Source organism: Pseudorca crassidens, chromosome 7 (assembly GCF_039906515.1).
Source record: "Pseudorca crassidens isolate mPseCra1 chromosome 7, mPseCra1.hap1, whole genome shotgun sequence".
In the NCBI taxonomy this organism is placed as follows: Eukaryota; Metazoa; Chordata; class Mammalia; order Artiodactyla; family Delphinidae; genus Pseudorca; species Pseudorca crassidens.
Window position 1 is genome coordinate 75,693,140 of NC_090302.1, and position 22,631 is coordinate 75,715,770.

General features: G+C 37.4%; 1 protein-coding gene and 1 long non-coding RNA gene across 3 annotated transcripts in view; one reads left to right on the forward strand and one right to left on the reverse strand.

The window, feature by feature from the left end:
• Positions 1-22,631, reverse strand: part of LINGO2 (leucine rich repeat and Ig domain containing 2) — a 196,497-nt gene that overhangs the window by 8,333 nt on the left and 165,533 nt on the right. The gene's annotated exons all lie outside the window — the stretch shown is intronic.
• Positions 1,274-21,836, forward strand: LOC137227085 (uncharacterized). Of its 2 annotated transcripts, none has more exons than XR_010944685.1 (5): positions 1,274-3,212; positions 3,804-3,964; positions 4,748-4,881; positions 20,551-20,695; positions 21,340-21,836. It is a non-coding gene; the product is annotated as an uncharacterized lncRNA (long non-coding RNA). The 2 variants fall into 2 exon arrangements; XR_010944686.1 differs by having other exon boundaries at positions 3,804-3,883.

Consider the following 22,631-nt stretch of genomic DNA (forward strand, 5'->3'; position numbering starts at 1 on the left):
ATCATTCAGTCAAAAAGTTTTTCAAATTTACTTTGTTGTTTCCGTCGTTGACCTATGGATGGTTTAGTTTTGAGTTAGTTTATTTCCAAGTATTTAGGTCTTTTCTAGATTCTTATTGTTTTTTATTTCTAATTTAATTCTGTTGTGGTCAGAGAACAAACTGCAAAATGACAACCTTCTAAAATCTACTGAGATTGTTTTATGGACCACCATACGATCAATCTTAATTACTATTCCATGTGTACTTAAAATAAATATGTACTTGCTGTTTTGGGGTGTTGTGGTCTGCAAAAGTCATGAAGATTAATATGGTTGCTTGTGTTAATAAGGATTGGGAACTTTTTCTAAGTAATTCTATCAGTGACAGAGGTGCGTGTTAAAATCTCCAGATATGTATGTGAATTTGTCTATACCTCCCTAAGTTACGTAGGTTCTTGTGTCACATATTTTGAAGTTCTGATATTAAGCAGATGTTCAGCTTCTGATGTACTGAATTTTTTTTTTATCATCAGAAAGAGTCTGTCTTTGTCTCTGGTAATACTTCTTGTCTTTAAGTCGCTTTGAATGATTAATATAGCCACTCTAGCTTTTCAAGCTTAATGTTTTCGTGGTATATATTTTTCCATTCTTTTATTTTCAACATATTTGTGTCTTTGTAGTTAAGAGCATCTCTTGTAGGCAGCATGTGGTTACCTCTAGCTTTTTAATGTCTGATGATATCTGCAATTTCTGCATTTTGTTAGATTGCTTAGCCCGTTTAAATAGAATATAACTACTATTATGGTTGCATTTAAGCATGCCATTTTGCTAATCTCTTGAATTCTTTTGCTCCTCTCATTCTCCTGTCTTCTGTTTTAAACAGTTAGATTTTAGTATGTGTTTCAATTCTTCTTTCTGTATTTATTTACATTACTTTTATTTGTTGCTGTATGGATTAGAGTATACCTCTCTAACTTACCACAATTTACTTACACTTTTTAAAGAATTGCTTCAGGTAAAATATATAGTAGCCTTGCAACAGTATATTCTCGTTTATAGCCTCCCCCCACCATCCTTAGTGGAGGGAGGTATAGTGAGTTCTAGACAGAGAACAGTGTGTGCAGAGACATGGGAACAACGGAGAACACTTCTGTGACTGGGGAATTAAAAGTATGCAGTTCAGAACGGTTGGAGCAAAAACACAAGAGAAATGGAGAGGAAAAGAGGCTGAGTGGTAATTAGGGGAATGATTTACAAGGGGCTTGTAAAGTGTGATAAGCTGTTTGCACTTTATCCTGAGGGCAATGGCAAGCCATTAAAGTGGTTTATGCTAAAGAGTGATATGAACAGATTTACATTTGGGGAAGATTAATCTGACTGCAGCATGAAAAATAGACTTGCAGGAGGGGAAACCTTGAAGCTGGAAACTCAGGAAGCTGTTGCATTAATTCAAGCCAGAACAAAGTGGTCTCGAGCAGGGTCATAGGAGTAGGCTTTAGTAAATGGACAGATTCGAGAGGTGTTTTGAGACAGAGTAGAAATGCTTTCCTTATGGATTGACTGTGAGGGGTGGAGGAGAAGAGGCAAAAAGATGATGTCTAGCCCTCTGTCCACCGGATGGGACCTGGTGTCATTCACTGAGATGGCGAGCTTAACAGTAACAGGATGAGGAATTCCTAGTTCCTACAAATGTGTCCATCACTGGGCCAAGATGTGTGGGCAGATAAATGATTTTCTACTTCTTGAAAATAATATTTTTCAAATATTTGGGTATTTCTTTGGTAAGGCAGGGAAAATGTACTGTCTATTACAGATTTTACGTTCAAGGTAAAAGTTTTATTACACACTCTGTACTTGTCAGTTTATTTTGACGTATGGTAAAGAATGAGTTATTTTTTATAAATTCCACTGCAGAGTGTAGTCTTTTCTGGCAGAGTCTGTCCAATCTACATATCACCAGTTAGAGAAGGAGATAACTGACATCCTAGCTGATTTATTTCAGTGATGTTTTAGGGAAAGATTATTTTATTGCTTGGATCCCTTAATCGGGCTCTACGTCCAACATGGAAATGACAGTATCTAATTCAATCATGGCGCAACTTAACCAGAAAGGAGTTCAACTAAAGGTGGCTAGAAGCAAGTATCTTGTTCCTTAAAAAACTGGTACTTTTGGTTCCAAAGTGAAGGACCATCACAAAGAAGGATGGATAAGGGCTCAGCAAGCAGGCAGCAGAAGAGCTCTCTTCTGGTCTGGACAGCTCCCCCATTCTACTTCCGTCTTTCAGCTAAGCAGAAGTAGATAATATGGGGCCATATCTCATCACAGTTCTTTGATGTGGTTTGGAAACTGTGTAGGAAGGTTGTGCTTTATTATTCTCATCACAATATTTCTCAGTTTTAGTCTAGAAGGGCAAACTGCTGACTCCATTTAGCTTCCACTGTCAGCGGAAGTCTTGTAATCAAAGCTTTCTCTTAATGTCTGACTGTGACGACGGTTTGACAAGATGAACTTCATTTCGTTAAGAATAAAGCTGGAAACTAAAATCCATAGGAAGCCGACTAGGGCCTTTCTATTAATTCTGATCAAAGGGACTCTTAGGCGCAATGATGAGTACCTTTTTCAACCTAGTGTGCGAAGTTGGATATTTTCATACTTCAACTTTTTGTGTGCTGAGTGTATTTTACAACTCATTCTATTAAAGTATGAAACAAACAAAAAACGACCATAAAGGACTTAAGGAAGCAATGGAAAAATAGAAACAATATTTGGACGCAAATACGTGGCTCAAACTGAGTTTGACATTTGTTAGACGTGGGACATGGGTAAGCTGATACTATCTGGGATTCTCTTTATCTTCTACGTTAATTTGTGGTAATAAAGCAGGATAAATGTGAGCATTAAAGATGGTGTATGTAAGGTGACTAGTACATAAAGAGCTGCCATTATTGTAAATTTTTAACGGGATAATGGTTTGTTTGTTGAAACAGTATCTGTCAGAAGGCATTGCAAAGAAGACACGGATTTCCTCTGAGGACAGATTTGGAAGATACTGGAGAAGGAAATCCTCAAAAGGATGATACAGTGATAAAGAGAAGAGGAGAGTTTCAAACAAACAGCCATCATTTAAAAAAACAAAAACAAACATAAGAAAGAAAAGAAAGAGGTGATGGTGGTTGTATGTTGTTGAAAAAGAAAGCTTAGAAGAGAAACAGCTGCTTTGATGATTGATAAGGTAATGATAAATTTCTTAGCCTGGGAATTCTATGATTAATTTAGTTTTCTGACTGGCAACTGAACAAGGGCACAAAACAATAAATGGATAGCACAGAAATCTCTTTAAACCTTCACACTACCAAATGATAGATTCATTTGTTTATTTATCTCCAGTAAAGCTATTTCCCAAATGGAGAGATGTGGGTGACGAGGGAGGTAAGGTGGGGAAGAAAAGAAAGTAGAGGATTTAATGAAAAAAGTGTCCAAAATATGTCTGAGATGGTAACTTCCAGGTTTCTAAAACCACAAATTCATAAATACTGGTCTGTGCCCAAATCAGATACTGAAGAGTTGTGAAAGTTGTATAAGACATTTGAAAACCAAGAGAAATCAACCTTACTTTAAGTCTTTAGTGTACATCACCAGGGTTACCTAAGTTCTTCGAAGGACCTGAGTGAACTTGAGATTGAACCCCAAAGTCCCCGACCTGGCAGGAAACATTGGACTTGAACTGTTTTTCTGCAAAATAAAAATTATCCTTCTATGTGATCCCTAATTAACCTCCAAAGTATTGTATTTTTACCTTTTTCTCTCAACTTATTTTTGATAGGGAGGAAAGGGAACCTTTCAATATCAAGACTCTTCTTTAACAATCAAGGGGGAAATGGAAACAGCCAACATGAAAGCCAGGTTTGGAAGGCATCTGATGTCTTATATTTTTAAAACAAAACTCACAAGTGGAATGATAAAATTACTCAGTGGCTCTTGCAGGTAGGTAAACAGCTATCCACCATTGTAGATACCTCTCAATTAATCATATGCAGATGACCAATTCTGTAAATAGCTAAAGATAGCATTTTGATCTTGAGTTACTTGGATAGAGACTGTTTGTTAGATGCTTGCAATTATCATTTGATTTATAGTCTATATAGATGTGAGATTCTATCTGTACGAAAATTAGCTGTTAATGTGATTTAATGCAATGAAATTTATGTGAAATGATCATACAACTAGTAAACTGAACAAGCAGGACTCATGGATGTCATCACATAGCATCTTAAATTTTACCCTCTGTTTTCCCTTTATGGTTAATTCAGAAGGGGTAAGGAGATCAAGAAAGTTCTTATTTAACTAGAACCGTCATAGATAACTTAATGTTCTCTGGGACTTGTAGATTTTAAAGCTGATCCCTTTTATGTGGCAATTTCTAGGGCTCCTTGGGAGCCACAATAAAGGGATATCTCATTCGTAGTTCCCTTGACCTGGATGAGTCAGTCTCTATTCTGGTTTGTTGAGTAGTCATCCCACAGTCCCCAGGAATATTCACCTGCAGCTAATGTTTGCTGAGGTCCCATTATCCTCCCAGATGGCATTATAGTAGAGGACCTAAGACACTGTCCTTACTGGCTTTCTCATGCATGTTGCCCTCATTTGGTATGGGGAAAACTCGTTTGCCCAGAAAAAACCGCCGCCAATGTAGAAAAATCCCAGTCCAGCAGCAGCTTCCTTTACTGTGCCGCAGAGAGGCTATCTAGCTTAACAATTGCTCTTTAGATTTCCCAGGAAGAAGTCAGACTGAAGTCATGGTGTGTTCTTAACTACAGTGGAAGACTCTGAAGGATTCCACAAAGCCTGTTGAAGCACTTTCCTCCTGACTTGAGGAGAAGGCGGAAGCACCCTTCTTGCCTGTGAGTCATTTACCTAAGATTATATAGCCCTAGTCAGTAATGGAGCCAGTATTTCTGTGCAATTTTTACTTCAAAGGCAGAGTTCTTACAATTTACCCTGTACTACTTCCATCCTTTCTCATACATTTGCACTAAATACAATTCATCTCAAATAGATGATAGCAACTATAACTATTAAAATTTTTTTTTAATAGTAATGCTTTTTTAAAAAAAAGAACAGAGAAAAACAAAATTCCCTCATCTTCCCTCTCAGCTAAACTTTGGTATCTTTTTTCATGGTTCTGAAACAGCTTTCCACTGGACTATATCTACTTCAAAACATGAGTTCATTTTGCATTCAAGTGACTAGTAAACAATTAGTAAAGCTTGTCCAGAGTCATTAATTGTTTCTGTTTAATCTTTCCTGAAAGTGGAGCGCCCTCTGTTCTTGTGTTTATTTTGATCTCTTTGAAATGCAAATCATTTGCTCTTCTGCTATAGTTCTGAGTCTCCTTTTGGCCTACATAGAAATATTTGGACATACAGAATATGCCTGTTCTACTTAAATCTTTTACAGATGAAAGTGGTTTTTGTCTAGCTTTGAGATGTGTCTCTTTGAAATTAATATTATTAAATATATTGTAGTTGGCTTCTGATGGCTTCACTAATATATTATGTAGTGCTCCAAATCTGTAAGGCAGTATAAGGTAATGGCTAAGAACATAGGTATGCAACAATAAAAATGTGTTTAAATCTTAGCCCTTTCTTAGTCTCAGTTTTCTTACCTCTAAAATGGGAGTAATTGTAACTAACCTACTGGGTTATTGTGAGAATAAAACATGAGAGTGTATATGAAGTCGGATCTCTATACATGTTAACTATTATCATTATTATTTAGAGAAAGGAAATATTACAAATGATATCGCCTAGACATCTAAAATCTCCATTGAAGGGAGTACTTACAACCTTTCCTGATTAAATAGTCACTTTCAGGGAAAGGCGATCTGGAAGCACTGGATTTGTTTATTAAGGTAGATATTAATGTCTATTAAGTATCTCATATTACAAATGAGAAAACTGAGGTAACCATCTTTGCCAGATAGAGAGTTGCATCTAATATTTCCATTTATGTGCCTATTCTGTTAAGAATACTAAGTCATACTAATAATGCTAATAATGACTTAGTATAACTAAGTATACTAAGTATAACTAAGGCTAATTAGTACAACTAGGTATAACTAAGTCATTATTAGATTGCTGGGTGATAGGAATTTTATCATTTTTCTAGCTACTTTGTAGATGAGAAAATGAAGGCAAATGAAGCTTTTATTTGAAAGCTATAAAGCAAAAAAGCTAAGCAAGAACATGTAATTTTTATATCTCAAGACACTTCTAATAGATTTTTGCCTCTAACTTTAGTAGATACTTGACTTTATTTTAGCAACTGATGGCTGCCAAATGATTGCTTGAATTTCCTCCAGAAAAGAGTGGGAAACTACCCAAAAAGAAAGTATATTCAATTGAACTCACTCAATAAACACATTATAAGTACCTCGTATGTTCAAGGCAGAGAGCTGGGGACGTAGAGTTAATACAATTCTTGTTCTCAAATAGTTAATAGTCTAGTAGGGAAACTTACAACTTTAAACAAAGATGCATTTTACTACATTATTTAATGTTAAAATATTACATAAAACAATGTCCAGTCATGGAGAAATAATTACATTATCTGTAATTCATCTCCTTAAATGATTATGCAGGAATTAAAATCATGGTTATAAGAGATATTTAATAACTTGGAAAATTTTTACATGTAAACATGTTAAGTAAAAAAAGTAGGATATAAATTTGTATCTATACTATGAATATAATTATAGGAAAATAGCCTTATGCATCAAACAAAAGATTGAAAAGAAATACACCAAAGTGTTAAGTGTCAGAATAAATACCCATTACTTGTAGCAACAATCTATCAATTGTGGGATTTTTTTGTTTTTGTTTAAAAAATGTTTTCAACGTGCATTACACTCCTTTGAAAAAATGAACAGAACATAAAAATATAATGAAAGCCTTTTGAAATTCAATCACAGCAAGCCTCTGTTCTAGTGGATAACTGAGACATAGACATGAACTGCTATAGCTTTTACTTAACCGGCCACATCATTATCAAGTTAGGAAAGAAGGCAGGTCCCCTTTTCGGTTACTCTTTCTATTTTCCCTGTCAATGTTATAGTGCTCTATAACTACCTTATGATTTCCCACCATATAGTATGTATGTACATATCGTATCTTCTCTACTAGAATCTATGCTCCTTGAGTTGGCATCCAAGTACCTTAATGGAATAGCAGTTCTCAACCATGGTGCCTCCAAAGCACAAATCTAGGGTAAGTCAGTGGAAAAGGACTCAAGTCATAGATGCTGGAAAGGGAACTGCACATAAGCCTCAGCCTATATGATCTGTGCAGTAGCTCTTTTCATACATGAAGGTGCCTATTTGTGTCCTGAAGGAAAAAGGGTGAGGACAGTGTTCTTGTGCTCAACACAGTATCTTGCCCAAAGCATGGTAACCCTTTACGAATAGGTACTAAGAACGGGAGCACAGTGTTTCCAGATGCCAGTCCTTTGTTACCATGGCATGATTTTTGTTAAATCAATCAGTGTGCACTATTATTTAAATCAACTCATTTTTAAAACCTAAATACCCTAAAAGTAAAAATTTACCATACGATTTTAAATGGAAAACCAGGATGGAAAGTAGTAAATGGGAAATAATTTTAAAAACATAAACAATGGAAACAAAATAATATTACGTTCCAGCTAAAATTTCTTATCTTCCAAGGCTCTGAGCCAGAGACCGGATCTCCATTTGGGACAATGGCCAGGGTTGGAGAGGTCTTTACACCGAGTCTTCCTTGTAATCAGAAGATTGACAGTAAACTCAAAAGGGAATAACTTTATCCTCATTAATTCAGGGTTACTCAACATTTTGTACCTGCTAAAATCAGAGGATCGCACTGGAATGCATCCCACACTTTGGGAAATAGGCAACAAGCTTTTCACTTCCGATATTTCAGTTAGAATTTTGTAGGAGGAATGAGACTGAAAGGATGATTTCAGAGTCAGATACCTGACAAATGCTGGAATAGGGACGTGCACTCAAGCCCTCTGCCTACACTCTCAACATTCTCTAACTCGCGTCTCCTTCCTCTAATACCCTCTCCTCTCCATGCAGCCCTGGGCATCTCCTTTCATCTTATTGCTTGGCATCAGTTGCTGCTGATAGAGTATTCATGAATATTCCGTCCTTCAACTGAGTTATTTCTAATGAGGGATCAGAGAAATCACATCTCAATTTCTTGTTTATTTCTTTCCATTGAAAATATATACACAAGGCTGAGAACTTTAATTTATATACACATATACACATGTGTGTGTTTTAGATTGACTTGGTATCTGTGTGTCTCCCTGGAGATTACACATTCATATTATTTATGTTTAAGACACACTATATATACATCACGGATACGTGTGTGTATCTATCCATCTAGCTATAGATATATACACATATTAAGGAGGCTTACATATGTTTGCCAGTTCATATTTTGGTAAACATTTCTGGAATCATAGGGAATCACATCTTAAATATTATGGTTACCTTTATGTAATATACATGCTAATTATCTTCATTTGGATAAACTGCATAGAAAGAAAACCAACAAATGGCTCGGCAAACTGAGATTTTTTGTGACTAAAAATGACGGTGAAAAACAGATAAGGTATGAAAGAGCTCAGAGAGTATAAAACAGCATACCTAAGGAAATAATTCTACAAATTCTAAATTTGTTTCATGGAAAGCAATGTCATTCGAGGTTTTAAGTCAGCCAATTCAGGGGTATAATTCATAAGTTATGTTTATGTGAACCTTTGGTTGACCATTTAAAACCAGGTGAAATCTTAACTTGGTTTTCAGATAAGACCACTGTGATTTAAACTAGGCCAGTTAGTACCTAATAATGTGGGTCCAGAGAAAAGGCAATCTTAACAATTTATAGGCCTTAAGTATCTCCCCATATTATATTTCAAAATGATGACAATTAAAATATTTATTAGATGCTTACTTTATATGCATTATATTATTTAGTCGTCAAAATAACCTCCCTCTGAGATAAGAACTGTTCTTGTTACCATTTTCTATAGACAAGAAAACTGAGTCTCTAGGTTAAATTTACTCATCCAAGGTGGTGCAGCAAAGAAGTGGTACAAGTGATATTCAAACTAAGGTCTCTGTGGTTCTAAAGCCCTAGTGACACTGGTAAAAACAACCCTGGGTGGTAGGTGGTATTATTCCTAGTCTCTTGATAGAATATGCAATTGAGCCTTAGGGAGAGCTGAGCAGCCAGGTCAAGGCCATTCTTGTAGCAAGTGGCAGGGCAAGGATTCTAACCCAGCTCTGTCATTGACTCCAAAGCCTAGCTGGGCTTCCTCTGCCCGTCTCTGCAAAAATGTAGGTCTGCCATAGCAGAGAAACAAAGAACTGCTATTTTTCAACATATTTTATGAATTACATAAGCAGCATTTGTTATATAATTGGTCTTAGCTTTACTAAGGCCTCAGCTTTACTAAGGCAAAACCCAAGGTTGGGGGGAGGTACACCTGTGTCCACTCTGGTGATTTAGGTTTTATACAGGTAGAGTGACCATAGAGGATACCACCCAAACTGGGACACTCCTGTGCAGCTGGGGGGGGGCACCATTCATAATATTCTGGGCAACAGGTAAAAAAACGTGAACTGTCCCAGTCAAAGGAGGCATTTGGCCACTATCCCGGAAGCATGTAGATTTCCCTCCTGATGATGACAGGCTGGGGTTTCCCTTGGTTCAGGGGTTCTGTTACAAATATTCTTCCCCTGGATGCTGACCTCAAAACTGAGTTCTTTCAACATCAACATGACGAAAAATATATTTTTTGATCTTAATTGATTAATCTAGTTTTAGGAAAAAATTGTCTAAGATTAAGTAAATGGTCTGGGGTTAGAACTGAGCAAATTCTCCTGACTTTTGAGGGCTACGTTATCTTTACAGCCAGGGGACTGGAACAGTAAGAAGTTACCCTAAGTAAACAACATTGATTTTTGTGTTCTGTTTTTGCCCTGGGAAGAGCGATGCTTTTGACTTCTATTAAACCTGAGGAAATACCGCCTTTGACTCTCAATCCTTGTTCTGAACTCCAGTGTGAGAAATTTGTACAGTGGACTGTGCTATTTTCTTTCAAAAATGTTATAATGGGAAGCCAAGTTCAAAGACTTGGAATTGGCAACCAGCTATCAAGAAACCAGGCATAATGGTATGCTATGGAAACAGACACATCATGAAAATAGCTGACATGGAAAGGGAATGGGAAATTTTGGACAGTCTTACCTGACTCCAATGCCTGATCTTGCAACTGGGGAGATGTTAACCATGGCACGTAAACTCAGGGAGTCTCAGTTTCATAATGTTAAGGATAGTATCTCTACCTTTCAACTACTGGTTGAGATTTTTAAATAAATTAAGTACATAGAGTAGGTGGCAGATAGGAAGCCCTTACCAAATCTTGGTTCTCTCCTCTTTTTACTTAAAGTAGCAAAGTCACACTCCAAGTTCTATATAACAAGCCTGTTTAACTGTATTCTTCACATCAATCATATAAAGTCACAAGCTCTCTTTCTTTTCTCATCCCTTATCTTTCTTTAGTCCTCCCTCTCTCCATTTTTCCTTCTTTCTTTCTTTTTCTCATTCCATCTCCCTCCTTTCTTCCGACTCTCCCTTAGCTCTTTCCCATCTTATTTAAACAAAGACTTAAGGTGGCCAAAGTATTATAAAATGTGACCTCCTGCACACAAAAAGTAATTTGATGGAATTAGAAATTTGACCTTTCAAGAATTAATCATTATCAAAATAATTAAGCATTTAATTAATCATATGTCAAGTTTGTTTATAAGACCTTTTGGGAAGGATTTCAAAGACCACATCTCTTATGAAGCTAACGCTTAAAGAATGTGCAAACTGAGGACATTTTTCCTCTGGAGAATAAAATTCTCTGTAGCAAACAGACACATGAATATTAACTTTAGATAAAATGCTCTTCAAATTAAGTTTGAGTCCTTAAAGACAAATAAAAAATATTAGACTATGTACATATTTAAGTCCTTTACTATCCTTAGATGGAAATGTCTATGTTAGTGTTTATGTTTGTTTTTATTCTTTTCTTTGACACTCTCGCCGTGGGACTTCAATAATGGGTCCTGGAATGGAACCAAAGTCACAGAAGGATTTATAAAAGGGGAATGAAGGTATGTAGGTAAAAGAAAGAGAAGGATGTTGAGTAATCAAACTCCTTTGTCTTGGTTTAGGAGACGGTGAGGGAATCTAAGGATTTATTGTATGAATATAATTTTCCAGTATTTTTTAGCATCAGCAGCTGGGTTCTGGTAATTGAACTCTGATTACTGCATAAAGAAGTGAAAAATAGATGTTAATTAGATAAAGTTGTCTGAAGAGAATAGCAATGTTTAGGAAACCTGGGACACGAGAAAGGCTTTCTTCAAGTTTGTTTAACAAGGGAATGTTTCCCCTCTTCATCCTAATCCTCCTTTCTCTATCTTCTCAAAAATCCTCCTCAGAGTCCTCTAACAACCTGTCCTGAACAAGTCAATGCTCCACTGTGCAGAGTCTGGGATAACACTGACCTGTCCAGTGATGGAAACCTTGGGATTTGAATGTGGCTCACCACCACCACCAATCTATAATCTCTTCACCAGCGAGGCCAATTTAAAGAATAAAAGGCCTTACTGTCTTTCATCCAAGTAGAAATTTTGGGGTATTCCAGATGAGAGAGCTGACTTTGTATTTTCTGGACCAGTGAGAATGAAGGTCCCAGGCTGCTATGTTGGGGATGCAGGAGAGAGGCTGCTCCGAGCTGCTGTCCTCTGTGACAACACCATCTGGGTCCCTTTATAGTCTTTCTGGGATTGAGGTCAACAGCTCCAATTGAAAACCTTTCATTTCTCTGCACTCTTTAATTAGGAGTCAACACAGGTCTCTAGAGAAAGCTTTTGGGTGGGTTTTGAGTGCTGGGGAACGTGTGTAGTTTTGTAGAAGGACAGGAATGCATGGAAACATAAGGCAGAGTCAGCTTCCTATTAAGTCACCAAAGGCCTATGGGTACTATTTATTGGGATAATGGGAAAGTCCTTGACAAACCTGCAACACCATCCACACAAGGCCAGTCACCATGACTGCATTCCTTGCCACATAGTAATGCATGCTTTTATTCAGGGATTATCAGAACACTCAAAGTTCCCAGAGTAAAAGCACTATTCTTCCTATTTACTGAATGTAATTTTTGACCATTGATAGTTGGGTTTCACAAACAAGGAGTAGGTAATTAAAATATCATTAAATGCATTTGATTTACTCAAAAGTTGAAACTGCAGCCATCATAGAGGTGAGTGAAGAGAAAGTTAATTTATCACTTTAGGGGTTAAAAAGAGTCACTAGGAGAAATATATGAATACTATTCTCAGCCTAACTGGGGAATTCCAAGCCTATTTAATGCTAGAAAATCCCCAAATGCTACTTGTTTTTTGAAAATATTTGCTGTAAGACTGAAAGATGGGAGGTTTAGAAACACTGTGATAACTTATCAAATCTGCCCCAGACACACTCCACATGCTTCATTTTGTTGCCAGAGAAGTTATTAAATATCTAGACTTCTGATATGCATTCTAGGACTATAAGAGTAAAGACCTGGGGACACTTTTTCTTCCTCATGGGTTTAGCTTTGGGGACTCTGACTACAGAAATAGTTATTTAGATAATAGCAAAGGGATAAGAGATCAATTCTGTGCGACTAATCCACATTTTTGGTTACTGGCAAGAATTCGGTGATTAGAGTTAAGAAGTCAATACTGTGATTAACTCTCTGCTTAATGTGCCAGTCTTAGTAACGTACTATTTAAAATATCTTTCTTTTTAAAAGTGCCCTTTAAGGAAAATGTGTGTGTTTGGTTCAGGACACCTGACCTACTGGAATAGTGGTGTGCTGGTAAATGTTTAACAGCCAGTTTTCCAAAAGAAAAAAGTACCCTGTTTTCTAGCCATTACTGATTTCTATGGTGTAAATACTCCCACTAAAGCCCATATCTACCTGACATGATATCAGCATATTTATATCAGCATATTGATAATTTTTTGTGAAAAATTATCAATTGACTCTTGCAAAACTGGTACAGTTTGGACTGAACACACATAAGTAACTGAAACCTACCACATTGAATTAAATAACTTCATATATATTAACTAGGGCAGTATTTTATATATCGTATATAATTTTGTATATAAACTTTATGTGATCAAATGTGCTAACAAATTCCCTGTATTTAAAAAATGGTTATCGACCGGAGGGTGGAGACACAAGATGGCAGAGTAGAAGGACTTAAGCTCACATCCTCTCACGAAAACACCAAGTTGTGACCAAAGTCACAACTAACTGCTGAACAACCATCAACAAAAAAAGACTAGAACCTACCAAAAAAGATATTCTACATCCAAAGACAAAGAAGAAGCCATAATGAGATGGTAGGAGGGGCGCTTTCATGAGAAAATCAAATCCCAAACCCACCACGTGGGTGACCCACGAACTGGAAAACAACTATATCACAGAAGCTCTCACAGGAGTGAGAGTTCTGAGCCCCATGTCAGGCTCCCCAGCCTGGGGGTCTGGCATAGGGAAGAGGAACTCCCAGAGCATTTAGCTTTGAAGGCAAGTGGGGCTTGAGTGCAGGAACTCCACAGGACTGGGGGAAGCAGAAACTCCACTCATAGAGGGTGCACACAAGTTTCATATGCACTGGGCCTCAGGGCAAAGCAGTGACTCCATAGGAGCCTAGGCCAGACCCACCTGTGGGTCTTGGAGGGTCTCCTGGGAAGTCAGGGGATGGCTGTGGCTCACTGGACACTGGTGGCAGAGGCCCCAGGGAATATTAATCATTGTGAGCTCTCCCAGAGGTCTCCATTTTGGCACCGAGACCTGGCCCTACCCAACAGCCTGTGGGCTCCAGTGTTGGGACACTTCAGGGAAAACAACCAACAGGGTGGGAACACAGCCTCACCCACCAGCAGACAGGCTACCTAAAGTTGTCCCGAGCCCACAGCCGCCTCTAAACACACCACTTGACATGGCTCTGCCCACTAGAGGGACAACACCCAGCTCCACCCACCAGGGGGTAGGCACCAGTCATTCCCACTAGGAAGCTTGCACAGGCCCCTGGACCAACCTTACCAATCAGGGAGCAGACACCAGAAACAAGAGGAACTACAGTTCTGCACCTGCAGAATGGAAACCACAAACACAGAAAGTTAGACAAAATGAGATGGCAGAGAAATGCGTTCTAGATGAAGGAACAAGATGAAATCCCAGAAGAACAACTAAGTGAAGTGGAGATAGGCAATCTACCTGAAAAAGGATTCAGAGTAAAGGTAAAAAAGATGATCCAAGATCTCGGAAAAAGAATGGAGGCATGGACTGAGAAGATACAGAAATGTTTAACAATGAGCTAGAAGGTTTACAGAACAAACAAAAGGAGATGAACAATACAATAAATGAAATGAAAAATACACTAGAAGGAATCAATAGCAGAGTAAATGAGGCAGAAGAACGGATAAGTGACCTGGAAGACAGAATGGTGGAAATCACTGCCATGGAACAGAATAGACAAAAAAGAATGAAAAGAAATGAGGACAGTCTCAGAGACCTCTGGGACAACATTAAACACAACATTCACATTATAGGGGGTCCCAGAAGGAGAAGAGAGAGAGAAAGGACCTAAGTAAATACTGGAAGGGATAGTAGCCAAAAACTTTCCTAACATGGGAAAGGAAACACTCAAGTCCAGGAAGCACAGAGATTCCCATACAGGATAAAAACCAAGGAAGAACATGCCAAGACACATATTAATCAAATGGACAACAATTAAAGAGAAAATACTAAAACAACAGGGAAAAGCAACAAATAACATACTAAGGAAATCCCCATAAGGTTATCAGCTGATTTTTCAGCAGAAACTCTGCAGGCCAGAAGGGAGTGGCAGGATATTTTTAAAGTGATGAAAGGGAAAAACCTATAACCAAGATTACTCTACCCAGCAAGACTCTCATTCAGACTCGATGGAGAAATCAAAAGCTTTACAGACAAGCAAAAACTAAGAAAATTCAGCACCACCAAACCAGCTTTACAACAAATCCTAAAGGAACTTCTCTAGTTGAAAAAGAAAAGGCCACAACTAGAAACAAAATTACAAATAGGAAAGCTCACTGGTAAAGGCAAACATACAGTAAAGGTAGGAAATCATCTACACCACAAATATGATATCAAAACTAGCAATTGTGAGAAGAGGAGAGCACAAATGCAGGGTATTGGAAATGCAGTTGAAATTAAGAGACCGGCAACTTAAAACTATATATCTATATCTATATATATAGCTATATCAGAACCTCATGGTAACCACAAGCTGAAAATCTACAATAGATATACATACAAAAACGAAAAAGCAGTCAAAACACAACACTAAAGATAGTCATCAAATCACAAAATAAATGAAAGGAAACAAAATCACGATGATGCAAAACCTATGGGCTGCAGCAAAAGCAGTTCTAAGAGGGAAGTTTATAGCAATACACTTTTACCTCAGGGAATAAGAAAAATCTCAAATAAACAACCTAATCCTACACCTAGAGCAACTAGAGAAAAGAGAACAACCAAACCCAAAGCTAGTAGAAGGAAAGAAATCATAAACATCAGAGCAGAAATAAATGAAATAGACAAAGGAAACAATAGAAAAGATCAATGAAAGTAGAAACTGGTTCCATGAAAGTAGAAACTGGTTCCTTGAAAAGATAAACAAAATTGATAAAACTTTAGCAAGACTCATCAAGAAAAAAAAGGGAGAGTACTCAAACCAATAAAATTAGAAATGAAAAGGAGAAGTTACAATGGACACCACAGAAATACAAAGGATCATATGAGACCACTACAAGCAGCTATACACCAACAAAATGGACACCTAGAAGAAAGAGACAATTTCTTAGAAAGGTGCAATCTTCCAAGACTGAACCAGGAAGAAATAGAAAACATGAACAGACCAATCATGACTACTGAAATTGCAATGGTGATTAAAAACCTTCCAAGAAACAAAAGTCCAGGACCAGATGGCCTCACAGGTGAATTCTATCAAAAATTTAGAGAAGAGTTAACACCTATCCTTCTGAAACTATTCCAAAAAATTGCAGAGGAAGGAACACCCCCCAAACTCTTTCTATGAGGCCACCATCATCACCCTGATACCAAAACCAGACAAACAGTATGGAGGTTCCTTAAAAAACTAAAAATAGAACTACCATACGACCCAGCAATCCCACTACTAGGCATATACCCTGAGAAAACCATAATTCAAAAAGAGTCATGTGCCAAAATGTTCATTGCAGCTCTATTTACAATAGCCAGGACATGGAAGCAACCTAAGTGTCCATCAACAGATGAATGGATAAAGAAGATGTGGCACATAGATACAATGGAATATTACTCAGCCATAACAAGAAATGAAATGGAGTTATTTGTAGTGAGGTGGATGGACCTAGAGTCTGTCATACAGAGTGAAGTAAGTCAGAAAGAGAAAAACAAATACCATACGCTAACACATATATATGGAATCTAAGGGAAAAAAAAAAGTCATGAAGAACCTAGGGGTAAGACAGGAATAAAGACACATACCTACCAGAGCATGGACTTGAGGATATGGGGAGGGGGAAGGGTAAGCTGTGACAAAGTGAGAGAGTGGCTTGGACATATATACACTACCAAACGTAAAATAGATAGCTAGTGGGAAGTAGCCGCGTAGCACAGGGAGATCAGCTAGGTGTTTTGTGACCACCTAAAGGGGTGGGATAGAGAGGGTGGGAGGGAGGGAGAGAGATGCAAGAGGGAAGAGATGTGGGAACATATGTATATGTATAACTGATTCACTTTGTTATAAAGCAGAAACTAACACACCATTGTAAAGCAATTATACTCCAATAAAGATGTTAAAAAAATATTAAAAATAAAGGCCATATATGACAAACCCTTAGCTAACATCATTCTCAACAGTGGAAAGCAGAAAGCATTTCCTCTAAGATCAGGAATGAAACAAGGATGTCCACTCTTGCCACTTTTATTCAACATAGTTTTGGAAGTTCTAGCCATGGCAGTCAGAGAAGAAAAAGAAGTAAAAGGAATCCAAGTTGGAAAAGAAGAAGTAGAACTATCACTGTTTGCAGATGACATGATACTATACATAGAAAGTCTCCAACATCCTACCAGAAAACTACTAGAGCTCATAAATGAATTTGATAAAGTTGCAGGATACAAAATTAATACTCAGAAATCTCTTGCATTCCTATAAACTAACAACAAAACATCAGAAAAAGAAATTAAGGAAACAATCCCATTTACCATTGTATCAAAAACAATAAAATACCTAGGAACAAACCTACCTAAGGAGGCAAAAGAAACAGAAGGTGACACAAACAGATAGAAAGATGTACCATATTCTTGTATTGGAAGAATCAATATTGTCAAAATGACTATACTACCCAAAGCAATCTACAGATTCAATGCAATCCCTATCAAATTACCAATGGCATTTTTCACAGAACTAGAACAAAAAATTTTACAATTTGTATGGAAACACAAAAGACCCCGAATAGCCAAAGCAATTCTGAGAAAGAAAAATGGTGCTGGAGGAATCAGGCTTCCTGACTTCAGACTATACTACAAAGTTACAGTCATCAGAACAGTATGGTACTGTCACAAAAACAGAAAGATAGATCAATGGAACAGGATAGAAAGCCCAGAAGTAAACCCATGCACCTATGATCAATTAATCTCTGACAAGAGAGGCAAGTATAGACAATGGAGAAAAGAGTGTCTCTTCAATAAGTGGTGCTGGGAAAACTGGACAGCTACATGTAAAAGAATGACATTAGAACATTCTCTAACACCATACACAAAAATAAATTCAAACTGAATTAAAGACCTAAATGTAGGTTTGAATACTATTGATATAAAACTCTTAGAGGAAAACATAGGCAGAACACTGACAAAAATCGCAGCAATATCTTTTTGGATCCATCTCTTAGAGTAATGAAAATAAAAACAAAAATAAACAAATGCCATGTAATTAAACTTAAAAGCTTTTGCACAGCAAAGGAGACCATAAGCGAAATAAAACGACAACCCATAGAATGGGAGAAAACATTTGCAAACAGTGCGACTGACAAGGGATTAATCTCCAAAATACACAAACAGCTCATGGAACTCAATATCTAAAAAACAAACAACCCAATCCAAAAATGGGCAGAAGATCTACATAGACATTTCTCCCAAGAAGATGTACAAGGTGACCAAAAATCACATGAAACGACGCTCGATATCACTAATTATCAGAGAAATGCAAATCAAAGCTGCAATGAGGTATCACCTCACAGTGGTCAGAATGGACATCCTCAAAAAGTCTACAAACAATAAATGCTGGAGAGGGTGTGGAGAAAAGGGAACTCTCCTTCACTGTTGGTGGAAATGTAAATTGGTACAACCACTATGGCGAACAGTATGAAGGTTCCTTAAAAAACTAAACATAGAACTACCATATGACCTAGCAATCCCACTCCTGGGCATATATCCAGAGAAATCCATAATTCGAAAAGATACATGCACCCCAATGTTCATTGCAGCACTATTTATAATAGCCAAGACATGGAAGCAACCTAAATGTCCATCAACAGAGGAATGGATAAAGAAGATGTGGTACATATATACAATGGAATATTACTCAGCCATAAAAAAGAATGAAATAATGCCATTTGCAGCAACATGGATGGACCTAGAGATGATCATACTAAGTGAAGTAAGTCAGACAGAGAAAGACCAATATCATATGATATCACTTATATGTGGAATCTAAAAAAATGATACAAATGAACTTATTTAGAGAACATAAACAGACTCACAGGCTTTGAAAACAAACTTATGGTTACCAAAGGAGAAAGCTTGGGGGGAGGGATAAATTAGGAGTTTGGGATTAACATATACACACTACTATATATAAAATAGATAATCAACAAGGACCTACTGTATAGCACAGGGACCTCTACTCAATATTCTGTAGTAACCTACATGTGAAAAGAATCTGAAAAAGGATGAATGCATGTATATGTATAACTGAATCACTTTGCTGTATGCCTGAAACTAACACAACATTGTAAATCATCTATACTCTAATATAAAATAAAAATTAAATTAAAAAATATTGTTATTGAGTACAAAATCCTGGTGTGCCTCCTTTTACAAAACTGTTTCTGAAAAGCTGCAAGTGAATTGAAAAATTCTCAAATTCATTACAAGAGAAATTAATATAATTTTATGTGCATTTCTTAAAACGAAAATTTCTTCTGTTTAAAATATACATATTTAATTTTTCTTTTGTGTTACTACATTTTCACATTTGGGAGCTGTAATAAAGTGAGAGAGGCTCTTCATCACATGTGGTGCTGATGATTTGAGAGCAAGTGTCTATTAGGCCTCATCTTGAGGACTGGAAGGCAGTACAGACTAATGGTTAGGCCTGTGGGTTCTTGATTCAGACTAGTTCTACCACCTGCCACCTCAATGAATGAAGTTGGGAAGTTACTTAACTTTTCTGCTTCAATTTTCCTTCTGTAAAATAGGATAATAACAGTATTTACCTCATAGTATTGTCACAGGCTTCAAGTTTAATATAGTTAAAGTGCTTAGAACAGTGCCTGCAACCTATAGGGACCACATACTGCTGTTTTTATGGCCCCTCGTGATGTATTTGGGGAAGGCAGTTGACTTAAGCTAAGAGTACAGTACTTAATAAATATTGCCTTAGATGAGTTGTCTCAAGGTAATGGGCCCAGCAGTCTGTGTTTTAACAAGCCCTACAGGTAAATCTGATGCACACTGAAATTTGAGAGCCACTGTTTGAGATTACCACGAGGAATTCCTGAGTTCCAGAAGAGTTAGCTTTCTTTCCAGAGGATTTGACTGATCATTTGAAGATTAGCTGTACCAGAATCACCTGTAGAGCTTGTTTAAAATGATGCACGTTTGTGTAAAATATGAGAAAATACTTAAATATGTCTTGACTGTATGTGAATAAAACAGCTCTGGAAGAATACAAAGATAATATTGGTGACTTCCATGGAAGGGAACTGGGTAGATGAGAGGCAGAGGTGGGAAAGAAAATGTTTATTATATCTACTCTTGTCCCTTTTGAATTTTGAATGATACACAATTTAAAATTTGTACTATAAATATTATAAATTAAATTTTACATATGTATATATATAATATAGATCTGGGGGTTCTATCCCAAGCATACTAAATTGGAGTCTACACTAGCACCTGCCAAATCAGAATGCTTGTGGTAGATTTCTAGAATATCTGCGTAGTTGCCTTGGTTAACATGATGGCATATAGGCAGATACCTATCCATTTCTAATTTCCATAGTGTAAATACTCCCACCATGACCAATTTTTAGCTGTGCTAGTGGTTTGATGTTGCTCAATTGCTCTCTTCATTCGGCCAACAGAAAGAAAAGGAGACATATCCATATGTGGACAGATGAAAGGCATAGTTATGGCTTGTATCACTTGGAAAGCCTTTATATATGACGAGATATTATTGGGACTATGAGGTAGGAGCCTTGGCTTATATCTGATCCTGACACTAACTGGGTAAGACCCTTAACTTTTCCATCTCTCAGTTTCCTTATCTATCAAATGGGGACATTAATAACTGTCTTACTTACATCACTGGGTCAAGTGGGATTAGATCCAACACAACTTCTAGGATGCAAAGTTAATGAAAAAGGTAATTAAAATTGGCTTTGATAAATCGATTGCACATTTAGGGCATTTTAGTAACACTGAATTTAGTTGGGACAGAAATCTCTTACACGCCAAATGGGACGTGAGTTTCTAAATAATTTGAAAATTGTAAAAAAATATGTTTAAAAATCTCTTTCTCCCAGTAAGAAAATGCAGGGGAGATTAGTTGCCTGTCTTTAATCCCATTCAGGTTGTACAAAGTATGTGGATTTAACAGTATCTCTAATACTGTGAAAGAGTTTATAATTCCAATAGAACTGGACACATTCGATTAAAATTGATCCACAATGTCCTTGCCAAAAGAAAAGCATTCACTTTAACTGAATTATTACTAATTAGCTTTCCACACAGGCTGTAAAAGTGCCACACGTGAACCTGCCCAAACATAAGACGGAAGTAAATGAAATGATGGCTCCGGCAGTGAAATAGAACAATACGGGAAGGGGCTTTCCTTCCTGGCACATGGCCTGCCTCACTATCCTTTGTTACAGCAGATGAAGCTGGTGCCTGAGTTCGAATGTCACGTGGAGAGCTGCTTGGCCTCCCCACAGAGGGACCTGTCCTCAACGTCTCTGCCTGAAGTCAGCTTTCTGGGAAGGATCATGGACCATTCTTACAAGACAGACTTCACCAGTTTTGAACCAGAGTCCCTCTTTGCAATAGAACTGTTACATCATGACTTAAACTACCCCTTTCTGCTTAGGCCCATCCAGAGTTTATATTTCCACAGAATAATTTTTGAGACCAAATTACCTGAATCCAGAAAACCTCTGAATAATGAAATAGCTATAATTTCTATGCCAGACACTGTGCTGGCTTCTCTGTGTATCATCTCATGTACTCCTCACAACTGTATGAAGGAGGTACTGCTGTCATCTGTTTGCTGGATGACACGATCGATTCTCAGAGCCCTTAGGAAATGGACTTGATGTCACATGCTCATAGTAGGTCTGGCTCTGTCATCTCTACTTTTATCCACTGCACTGTACGGCCCCCTCTTTCTAAAATAAAGACTATTCAAACATTTTACCTTCATTTTTTCAAAGGATTTAAGTTGTAGGAAGGAGATTCATTAAGTTGTATGAAGGTGCAAATCTAAATGTTGTACCCTTTCTACAGTTCCCAAGAGAGCAGATGCTGGGCCACGAGTCGGCCTAGCTGGAAAAGAATTCTCTGTGTGACAGGAATACACTATGAGCTGGACCACTCCCATGATATTTTGCAGAACCTTCTGGATATTTTTTGATCTAAGTTTGGTTTCAAGCACAGAAATCTCTGTGAGAAATCCCATGAGAAGATTCCACTAAGGCAACGACAAAGACTCGTGTTCCAATCGACTTTTTATGTAAATGGAAAACAAAAATGAATTGGAAGCACACACCTGAAAATTTATAAGAGGCTCTCTCTCAGTAATTATGCAATATTCATGGAAATAGACTCTAGGCATCATGCTAAAAGTAGGACTTTGTCTCCATTTTTTCTCTTTCAAAAAAGCAGACGACCAGAAGGGAGAAATGGTGCTCACAACCACACTATAGGCACGAAGACGGGAGGTGGCATTTCACAGTCACTCCTAACGGTCAATATCTGAGAATTAAACCTCCCAGACAACCGGGGAAGCTTTGCCTGATGGGAATATTCATGCCCCTCTGGGTGACTAATTCGTTACTTCAGGAGGCAGAGAACTCGAAGGGCAACCGACAATTTTACTGTGGCTTACCCTTATGTCCTCAAAAGAAAAATATGTTTTGCTTTTGCACTTCCCCAGGTTACCATGACTCCC